The sequence below is a fragment of the Podarcis vaucheri genome, assembly GCF_965113315.1.
Source record: "Podarcis vaucheri genome assembly, chromosome: 8".
Classification (NCBI taxonomy): Eukaryota; Metazoa; Chordata; class Lepidosauria; order Squamata; family Lacertidae; genus Podarcis; species Podarcis vaucheri.
Genome location: NC_138766.1, coordinates 14,053,064 through 14,064,646, shown reverse-complemented (window position 1 = coordinate 14,064,646; position 11,583 = coordinate 14,053,064). Strand labels below are relative to the sequence as shown.

The 11,583-nt window shown below is 44.2% G+C and overlaps 1 protein-coding gene across 1 annotated transcript in view; it reads right to left on the bottom strand.

Annotated features, from left to right (window-relative positions):
- MYO10 (myosin X) overlaps positions 1 to 11,583 on the bottom strand; it is a 215,270-nt gene that overhangs the window by 128,116 nt on the left and 75,571 nt on the right. The gene's annotated exons all lie outside the window — the stretch shown is intronic.

Sequence of the window (11,583 nt, the reverse complement as noted above, 5' to 3'; positions counted from 1 at the left end):
AGACTCTCTCAAGGCAAATCTAAGAAAATGTAGTATACAACTGGGAAACACTGGCCTACGAGCGCTCCAATTGGAGAACAGCCTTTACCAAAGGTGTCATGGGCTTTGAAGATGCTCAAACTCAGGATGAAAGGGAGACATATGCCAAGAGGAAGGCACGCTTGGCAAACCCTCACCATGATCAACACCTGTCCAAAAACCTATGTCCCCAGTGTGAAAGGATGTGTGGATCCAGAATTGGCCTCCGCAGTCACTTATGGACTCACTGTTATGACCATATTCATGGAAGACAATCTTACTTGGCTACGAGTGATCGCCGAAGAAGAATGCAAACATCGAATGTACAGGGAGACTCAGTGTGGAGATGCAGCTAGCTGCCCTCAGTATGCATGTATCAGGTGCTCCTCTAAACAGCTGCATTGGCTCCTAGGTAAAGGTAAAGGGACCCGTGACCGTTAGGTCCAGTTGTGGACAACTCTGGGGTTGCGCCGCTCATCTTGCTTTATTGGCTGAGGAAGCTGGCGTACAGCTTCCGGGTCATGTGGCCAGCATGACTAAGCTGCTTCTGGCGAACCAGAGCAGCGCACGGAAACACCGTTTACCTTCCTGCCAGAGAGGTACCTATTTATCTACTTGCACTTTGACGTGCTTTCGAACTGCTAGGTGGGCAGGAGCTGGGATCGAGCAACGGGAGCTCACTCCGTCACGGGGATTCGAACTGCTGACCTTCTGATCAGCAAGTCCTAGGCTCTGTGGTTTAACCCACAGCGCCACCCACGTCCCTGCTTTGGCTCCTACCTAACACCATATTCCAGGAACGTCTAGGCTCCCTTCAACCCAGCACATAAAAAATTAGGTCAAGGGTATGGTTGGCAACCCTCACTGCAGTTAAAGAACTGGTTGTGCCCTCAGTTTAAACCTTGAGACTGGCTCAAAACCAATGTTAACATTGCTTGGCATAGTGGGTTTCTTCTTTGGCGTGAGAGCTTTAGAATACAATGCTTTTGTCACACATGTGCCTACTTGAAGCTTTATGGAAAGCTGGTTATCTAGATTTCCCAACCTTGAGACCCCTAGAGAAATGAGAGGGAGAGCGCATGTGAGCCCTCAGGGCACTTCATTTCTCTTAACTACGTTTAAGAGGTTGGGGAACATTATCTGCTTTGTCTTCCTTATGCAATGAAGAATGCCTGCACGAACAGGCACTACATTTATAAATTTCATCAGGACAGAAACGTAGGCTTGTATCCAATGCAGCGCTGTATAAGCATCCCGTCAGAACAAGGATTCCTGCTTGCACAATGGGACTTTCCCCACTTTCCCCCGTGTGTGTGTGTTCTCGGAGTTCCCCCAACCCTTGGGGGCCAATCTGGGGAGGGTGTGGACATGTGCAGGGGGAGAATGAGGGCAACCCCCTCTCGGAAATGGAAGTCCTTGCGATGATGGGGCACTGACAGCACAGCCTGGATAGTTCGGTTGGTCATGCTGAGAACACCAAGGTTGCAGGTTCGATCCTTGTATAGGACAGCTGCATAGTCCCTGCATTGCAGGGGCTGGACTAGACGGTCCACGGGTCCCGTCTAACTCTAGGTTTCTATGATCAGGGTTAGCTGCAAATTACCAAGGTCTGAAAGCATGTGGGCCACTGGAAACCAACATGGCATCCTCTAGAACAGGCTTTCTCAACCTGTGGGTCCCCAGATGTTGTGGATCTACAACTCCCATCACCCCTAGCTAGCAAGGCTAGAGATCAGGGATGATGGGAGTTGTAGTCCAACAACAGCTGGGGACAGACAGGTTGAGAACCACTGCTCTAGATCTTGTTGACTTCAGCTCCTATCACCTTAGTCAATTTTCAGACCTATAGTCCAAAAACATTTGAACTACTCTGGTCATGTCGGCTGGGGCTAATGGAAGTAGTAGTCCAAAATACCGGCTGGGGAGGGTTAGAGGGTTATAGTCAAAAACTTCTGGAGAGCACCAGATTAGGGAAGGCTGCACCATGTCATGTAAAGTGGGCAGAGTTTGCAACACTAAGCTCCATTTGGTCCACAGTGGAGGCAGTGAGAGATTTTACTTTCTTGGGCTCCATGATCACTGCAGATGGTGACAGCAGCCACAAAATTAAAAGACGCCTGCTTCTTGGGAGAAAAGTAATGACAAACCTAGACAGCATCTTAAAAAGCAGAGACATCACCTTGCCAACAAAGGTCCGTATAGTTAAAGCTATGGTTTTCCCAGTAGTGATGTATAAATGTGAAAGCTGGACCATAAAGAAGGCTGATCGCCAAAGAATTGATGCTTTTGAATTATGGTGCTGGAGGAGACTCTTGAGAGTCCCATGGACTGCAAGAAGATGAAACCTCTCCATTCTGAAGGAAATCAGCCCTGAGTGCTCACTGGAAGGACAGATCCTGAAGCTGAGGCTCCAATACTTTGGCCACCTCATGAGAAGAGAAGACTCCCTGGAAAAGACCCTGATGTTGGGAAAGATGGAGGGCACAAGGAGAAGGGGACGACAGAGGACGAGATGGTTGGATAGTGTTCTCAAAGCTACCAGCATGAGTTTGACCAAACTGCGGGAAGCAGTGGAAGACAGAAGTGCCTGGCGTGCTCTGGTCCATGGGGTGGCGAAGAGTCGGACACGACTAAACGACGACAACAACAACAACAACAAGCTACCATCAAAACATTAAGTGCCATCTTGGGCTACTAACCAGTAACTGTTCTTACAAGGAAATGGTCTAGCCATTGATATCACACATTCCAAGCAAAAGGTTCCCAGATTGAATCACAGGTTAGGACTTCTCTAAGAATCACAGGTAAGGACACTCAGTTTTAGGGGCTTGATGAGCACTGCCAGTCAGAAAAGACAAGACTCTGACCCCATATAAGTCAGCTGCTTAGATTCAGACAAAACAAACTTGGCATGAAATACAGCGCCGTTCAACTCGTTGCTCCCATTTGTACACCCGGGTTCTTGATACGCCCCTAAAATATGTGAGATTAGCTGCAATATAGAAAGCTCAGCACAAAAGAAAAGTCCGCCTTGGAATAACTTTTGATGCCGAAGGCCAGCAAAAGCATCTCAGGGAAAACTCTAGAGATCACGAGGAATGCAGTCAAAAAAGGAGCTGTAAATAAGGGAAGGTTTTATCAGTTCAAAAATGGAGGGGGAGGGAAAATCTGGCATAAAGAGCAAAGGTAAATCCCTCTGGTTCAAAAAAATATATAGATGCATATAAGCCATTTGTGAGCTCTTTATCCCCACAAATCTGTGGAATCTGAAACCCTTAAAAGCCCCCTGTCTGCATTCCTTGAAATAATAAGGGTTAAACTTAAGTTCAACAGGAAATATGGTTAGATTATCCAAGCATGTTACTGAGAACACTTTAAAGCTACAAGAAACTGATTAAAATCAGTTCTTCCCTTCTGATTGGCCAGCCCAGGAGCAAAGGTTGTGAGATGCTCACCAAGAAACCCTTCAAAATAGCATCCCTCTTGATCTGCCCTCTCATATTGCTTTTTCAATTACCCCAAAGCAATTGCGGTTTTACAACAAAAAATGAGCCATAGGTTTCCTTGAAGATCGTGCCCAAATATTTTATATCAGTCCAGAGAGGATACCCCTCGCTGAATGTTCATGGCCAAGGAATCTTGCAAGTGAAACTGAAGGAGGAAAAGCAAAAAGGAAACGCAAAATCTAGGCATTCACCCCCCAATATTACCTGTATGCTGTCATAGGCTCATTAGCCCATAAGCAATCTGGCTGAGGGTATGCCTTTCAAGTTACATATCACATCCAAAAGCCCTTTACTGCAATGAATGGAGTTCTGCACCATTTATTCCTTTGAAAACCCAACTCTTGGCCTGATACTCTGCAGTTGAGAAGGGAAACATCATTTAATGGCAGCATAACCCTATTGCCCTGACCACCCAGTGCCAACAGACTTATGCTAGGGTTTCCAATATGGCATCTACAGACACTACAATGCAAGGACCAGAGGTTGGCACCAAATGACCCCACAGTTTGGTGTTACACTTGAATGGGTACCAAAACAAGTTCCATTATATCTTGATTCTCACCATCAATTTGCCTTCCTTGTACCTTCCAGCAAATCACCAGGGAGATGCTAAACAGCTCACCGTTTCCTTTAAAGGGTCAGGTATATATGTACGTGTATATATTAAAATGAGACGCGGGTGGCGCTGTGGGTTGAACCACAGAGCCTAGGACTTGCTGATCAGAAGGTCGGCGGTTTGAATCCCCGCAACGGGGTGAGCTCCTGTTGCTCGGTCCCAGCTCCTGCCAACCTAGCAGTTCGAAAGCACGTCAAAGTGCAAGTCGATAAATAGGTACTGCTCTAGCGGGAAGGTAAACGGCGTTTCTGTGCACTGCTCTGGTTCGCTAGAAGCGGCTTAGTCATGCTGGCCACATGACCCGGAAGCTGTATGCCGGCTCCCTCGGCCAATAAAGTGAGATGAGCACCGCAACCCCAGAGTCGGTCACGACCGGACCTAATGATCAGGGCTCCTTTACCTTTATATATTAAAATAATTTTTGAAGCAGTCCACAGATCAGCAGATGCTGCAGACAAAACCAGAGAAAGGTGTTGTGTTATGAGAGATTCTGAACTCGGTGTTTGGTTTACCTTGAGAAATCCTCTTTAGATCCCAGCTGTGATTGCAGGATGCAAAAACTGGAAAGGATTAATCATGCATCATTTACTTATTTCAGGATACCAAGTCAGGGTGTTTTTAAAAGATTGGAAACATTGGTTTTATCCTTATTCTAGTTTTCTCAATTTCCCAATCCTTCTACAGTAATGTGCCTCCCCCAACCGACCCAGCCAGTTTCATGTATAAACAGAGAGCCCTCCATTTCCCATAAATATACCACAACGTTATACAGTAGGACCTTGGTTCTCAAATGCCTTGGTTCCCAAAGGCCAAAAACCCTGAAGTAAGTGTTTTGGTTTTCAAACACTTTCCGGAAGCTGTCGGCTATTGTTTCCAGGGCGCCTGCACCAATCAGAAGCCGCGCCTTGGTTTTCAAACTTTTCGGAAGTCAAACGGACTTCCAGAATGGATTACGTTTGGCGCTTTGTTTTATTTTTATTTTGCGTTTTTGTTTTTGAGGCTTTTTCGGTTAATTTGTTTTTGTGGCAGCGTAGAACCCAGTTCAGCTACTGATTGATTTATTTTGTGACTGTGGAAATGGATAAAAGCCCCCCATCCAAACCATGACTATCATCAGTGCAGGTAAGGGGAAAAAATTAATGTTAATTTTTATCATCTACAGTACTGACTTATTTATTTTATAGTACATTACATTGATTGTTGCTTTCATTTTATGGATCAATGGTCTCGTTAGATAGTAAAATTCATGTTAAATTGCTGTTTTAGGAGTTCTTTTTAAAAGTCTGGAACTGATTAATTCGTTTTGCATTACTTTCTATGGGAAAGCAAGCCTTGGTTTTGGAACGCTTTGGTTTTGGAACAGACTTCCGAATCGGATTAAGTTTGAGAATCTAGGTACCACTGTAATGCAAGATTGCATTGTAGGCTTATCTGTCTCTAGGGCTGCAACAAGATCATATGGAACATATGTGACTTCTTGCAATGTCTATTTCCAGTCCATGTTTCACAAATCCAGTAATCTATCCTCTTTCTGCCAACACCCATATTTTCTTTTGCATTCTTACATTCTACTTCCTTTACGGTACTCTTTAATTATGCTTTCCAGAAGAGACAGGCAAGCAAAACACCTCGGGTTACAAACACTTCGGGTTACAGACGCCGCTAACCCAGAAATAGTACCTCGGGTTAAGAACTTTACCTCAGGATGAGAACAGAAATCGCGCGGCGGCAGCAGGAGGCCCCATTAGCTAAAGTGGTACCTCAGGTTAAGAACAGTTTCAGGTTAAGAAGGGACCTCCGGAACGAATTAAGTTTGTAACTGGAGGTACCACTGTATATAAAAGGGTTCAGAACTACAGACACCAAATTTTAATAAAGTCACGTTCTACTAATCAGCAATAAATCTTGCCAAAGTACGCATGTCCCAATCTGCAAAAGTGACTCGGCTGGCAGTTACTTGAAATGCAAAACTAATATCCCTTAAGACATGTGTTGCTATTGTACAACTCTTAAGAAACCCTACCTATCATTTATTATTTTATAGTAGGCTGGTTTCCTTGTTGAGGTACCTGTTATTCTGGTCACACTCTTTACAGCTCTCTTCAAATAATTGCCAGATCATATATATTAAAGGCAAGGTGCTTGATCTACAAGCTAGTCATTTGGGTGCTTGGAATGGAATTAAATCATATCTGCATCTTTAATTTTGGACTGCAGGCTAGTCTAATAACAATCACTTATCTTCTAGGCAACATCTCACTACAGCGGAGGAGGAAATTGGGTTGCAGAACTGCTTTTGCTTCCTTAGTTCCTGACTTGCCTAATTTTTCTGAGTCGGCATCTGAATAAAATAAAATACTGCAAGGACAGTGCCCAGACTTCCCATCCTGTAGCAGATTCATGCACAACACAAAATGCAACACTTTAGCACATAGGAGTCAGTATGCAAACGTTTATCCCATCCTTGCTGCAGAACAAAGTACTTATTCTTCCAGCAGCTCAAGCCTCACTCGTTTAAGTATCTGCAAAATGGAGGGAAAAAAATTATATTGACCCAATCTCTTTATTTCAAGTGCTCTTGTGCACATTCGGAAACATGGTCAGCATGACTAAGCCGCTTCTGGCGAACCAGAGCAGAGCACAGAAACACCATTTACTTTCCTGCCAGAACGGTACCTATTTATCTACTTGCACTTTGACATGCCGTTGAACTGCTAGGTTGGCAGGAGCTGGGACAGAACAATGGGAGCTCACGCCGTCGCAGGGATTCGAACTGCCAACCTTCTGATCGCCAAACCCTAGGCTTAGGTTCAGAGCACAATGCCACCCACATCTAAGACCGAGATAAAGTTCGCAAACCGGGAAGTACTTCCGGTTTTGCGGAGTTCGTAAACCAAATTGTTCGTAACCAGGGCTGTTCTTAAACCGAGGTACCACTGTATTCTCCTTTATTTCACATAACAAGGTCTGGCCACATACCACATCATATGGTAAACCTCTGTGGACTGCATACAACTTCAGAAATAAGGTGCGTGTGTAACATGACTGCATGCATGTTACACATGCGCTCTCTCACACACATACCCTTTAAACACAGAAAACAGGCAAAAAGGTTATTTCCCCCGATATACTAGTTTCTAATGTTAGATGGTCTCATCCACTCCAGACGAGAGCCATCTGTGCTAACACTAGCTATGGAGGCTGTCTTCTACACATGGCAACTAGCAACTCTCTTCACATCTTTTAGCAGGGACCATATTGTCTTGCTTGCTTGAAAATCTTCCTCTGGAAAAAAATCTAAGAACTTTCATAGCAACTTCTCCTTCTCCCTGCCTGGCTGACTCACACAGCATCCTTTTTTATCTCACTGGCCTTGGAGGGATTTAAAATGTTTAGGCGATCAAATACGATGTAAATATTGTTGCCTTTTATCCGGAGGTTAACTTGATTTGGGTGTGCGGCTCAGGAGAAAAAAAGTTATTCCCCGGGATCTTGCAGTCGGTAGTTGTCACAAAAATATAACAGACCACTGCAGAAGCAAGGAAAAAACATTGCTGATGTCTACAAATTCCATGTTTTTGTAATGGTTTCCTGTATTTTATAAGGCGCATCTCAGCTCCTCCAGAAATAAATTAGTCCAAAATTTAAAAAGCCTGTGATCTTTTTTGAATGTATGCATGTTTTCCAACTCATCCCAAATAGCACCTTAAACCAACGTGATGGGCGCGACAACGGACTTTCTAGGCACGCTTTTTTAATAACAAGAATACAAAGCTGAGAATGAATGAACTGCAGTTAAAATATTGTGCTCATTTTTCACATGGTCCAGTCCTTCCCCTGCCCACCCCCCTAATATTCTTAAGAGGGTCTCTTCTCCAGTCTTCAGAGAGTAGAGGGAAGTGGAGAGGCAGGAAAATGACCTCCTTTCCTTCCACTCTGCAGTTTTAATCTGAAATCTTAGGTGCAGTACTGCACCCAGAGCTCAGAAACTGCTCGTGCTAATGAAATTCCCTGTCGCAAAATGCACACAGAACTATGGGAGTTTTGAACACTGATTAGCATATATTTGACACTGATGACAGGTGCCCTCCATCCACTAACTGGTCACAAAAGTAGTAAGTACCTTTGTTTGAATACCAAGGTGTTTTGCAATTAATAAGTTTTTGAGAGTCTGCCTGCATAAATCATTATTTCCCATCTGTGTACAAAACTGAATTAAAGTGAAAAGAAGGCTAACTTTTGGATTCAAGCCTTTTTACAAAGTTTTTATTTCACCAAAACACAAATCTTCAAAAGGTAGTTTTTGAAAGCCATTAAAATGAACTCAGCCAGTAAGCGGGAAAAGCACTAATGGGCACTGAGTGGGAAACTGTGAGGATAAGTATGTCTCTCCCACACATAAATTTAATATACTTAATTCAATAATAAATAAAAATTACATTACGAACATTTCCTTAAACAAACACTTTGGGCCACTTTTGGGATGAATAAAAGGACTCCTCTTCACCAGCAAGAAGAAATTTCATTGGCGTCGTTACAAATACAAATTCATCTCCTTCTGAAACCTCAAAGCAATTCTTCAAAGCAATGAAAAAACAGTCTTCAGAACTCAAAGTGACTTTTGGAAAATTAATTAAGAGCTTTCTTGTGAAAAGATGACTTATTGAGCCAACATAAAACTTACTTTTCCATCAGCTGCAATTAGTTTGGAGTTTACGAAGGAGTTTGCTCAACTAACTGCCCTTCCCACAATGTTTGCGTATGTAAATAGAGTTGCTAAAGAAACTCTAATTTAATATTAGTGGTTTGCAGTAGTCAGGATTGTTCTGAAGGGGCCCAGCAGAAACAAAGAGAGACTTATGCATCCCTCTTAAGTCAGCACTAATGAATGGGGCCTCCGAGTATAAATTACAGGTCAGCTTAACAACCACCTTTTAGAGTCTCACCCTCACTATCAAAATATTTACAGCAGGCAATTTAAGGACTCACGTATTCCTGCTTCACTGTGAACAGGCTGCTCTCAAAAATTACAGGTGCTCCTGGTCTTGCTAGAGCAGCTGTTCGCTTTAAGCTAAAGAAAATGGGGTTCAACCCTTTCCTGGCACATTTTAGATCTTACGCAGGCTTAAGAGGCAAAATGCTTGCAATTAACATGTCACAGTTTGCAACCGCTGGACAAAAGATCATTGTGTAACCACTATTTGTGTTTTTCCTACTGGGGAGAGGGGCCATTATGGGCAGGGAGACAAAGACTGTTTTGGCACTTGAATTTGAGGGATAAGCTACCAGGAAGTTTCCTACACAAACTACAGTGGAATGACTGGGACCCAAGCAGGTACATAAAAATAACGCAATCCACAACCCATAGGGTGAAGTAGGGAGGAATTGGACAGTACAGTGGTACCCAGGTTCTCAAACTTAATCCATTCCGGAAGTCCGTTCCAAAACCAAAGCGTTCCAAAACCAAGGCGCATTTTCCCATAGGAAGTAATGCAAAATGGATTAATTTTTAAAAACAACCCCTCAAACAGCAACTAACATGAATTTACCTATCTAACGAGAATAAAAAATTCCTTCCAGTAGCACCTTAAAGACCAACTAAGTTAGTTCTTGGTATGAGCTTTCGTGTGCATGCACACTTCTTCAGATACACTGAAACAGAAGTTGCCAGATCCTTCTATATAGTGAGAAGGTGGGGAGGGGTATTACTCAGAAGGGTGGTGGGAATGGGAGAAGTGTGCATGCACACGAAAGCTCATACCAAGAACTAACTTAGTTGGTCTTTAAGGTGCTACTGGAAGGAATTTTTTTATTTTGACTATGGCAGACCAACACAGCTACCTATCTGTAACTATCTAACGAGACCACTGATCCATAAAATGAAACCAATAAACAATGTACTGCAGTCACACAATCAATCGATCAGTAGAGAAGAAGAAGAAGAGTTTGGATTTGATATCCCGCTTTATCACTACCCAAAGGAGTCTCAAAGCGGCTAACATTCTCCTTTCCCTTCCTCCCCCACAACAAACACTCTGTGAGGTGAGTGGGGCTGAGAGACTTCAAAGAGGTGTGACTGGCCCAAGGTCACCCAGCAGCTGCATGTGGAGGAGCGGGGAAGTGAACCCGATTCACCAGATTACGAGTCCACCGCTCTTAACCACTACACCACACTGCTGAACTGGGTTCCACATAGTCACAAAAACAAAACAAAAAAGAGCCGCAAAAACAAACACGCAAAATAAATAGCAAAAAGAGACAGACCTCAGTGTAACACTCAAAACGGAAGTGTGGCACTCAAAACGGAAGCATAACACTCAAAATGGAGCACGTTCGGCTTCTGAAAAAAGACTGCAAACCGGAACACTTACTTCCAGGTTTGCAGTGTTTGGGTTCCAAGTTGTTTGAGTACCAAGGCATTTGAGAACCAAGGTACCACTGGAGTTGTGACATGGCACCTGGCAGATATTGGCTGCATTGGCAGCACCACAGAAGGATGGGATGAGCAGAAGGACCCAGAAGAGGAGGAGGAAGCAGGCGCCAGAGAAAGTACAGTGGTACCTCGGGTTACATACGCTTCCCAGAAATAGTGCTTCAGGTTAAGAACTTTGCTTCAGGATGAGAACAGAAATCATGCTCTGGCGGCGCGGCGGCAGCAGGAGGCCCCATTAGCTACAGTGGTGCTTCAGGTTAAGAACAGTTTCAGGTTAAGAACGGACCTCCGGAACGAATTAAGTACTTAACCCGAGGTACCACTGTAGCAGCACTAGGGAAGGGGGAATGTGTTAAGTGATAAGAAGTAGCAGACCACAGAAAAAAAAGGGGAGAGGCTAAGGTATAAGTCTGTGAAAGAAAACTGGCAGAAGATTCTGCCAGTCAAGCAGGAAACCGCAAGATGCAAGGAGCTACACTCCCACCAAGTTTTCTCGTTTTCGTTTCCAACTGAGCATGCTCAATTCTCAAGCAGGGCTGCCCCTTAGTTTGTTTCATTTGATGCACTTTTACAACCTTCTTTGTTCCGCTGAACACGCAAACACCTCCCTCCTTTTGTTTCTCAGAGTCCGCTTGGGGTTCCATTTCAGGTGACGTTAAACCACCTGAGTTCTTTCTTGGAGGGAGTAATGTGCAAGCAGCAGAGCTGCTGCACCCTGCAGAGTTAAAACGCGGGTGGCGCTGTGGTCCAAACCACTGAGCCTCTTGGGCTTGCCGATCAGAAGGTCGGCGGTTCGAATCCCCGCGATGAGGTGAGCTCCCGTTGCTCTGTCCCAGCTCCTGCCAACCTAGCAGTTCGAAAGCACACCGGTACAAGTAGATAAATAGGAACCACTGCGGTGGGAAGGTAAATGGCATAATGGCATTTCCGTGCGCTCTGGATTTCGTCAAGGTGTTCCATTGTGCCAGAAGCAGTTTAGTCCTATTGGCCACATGACCCGGAAAGTTGTC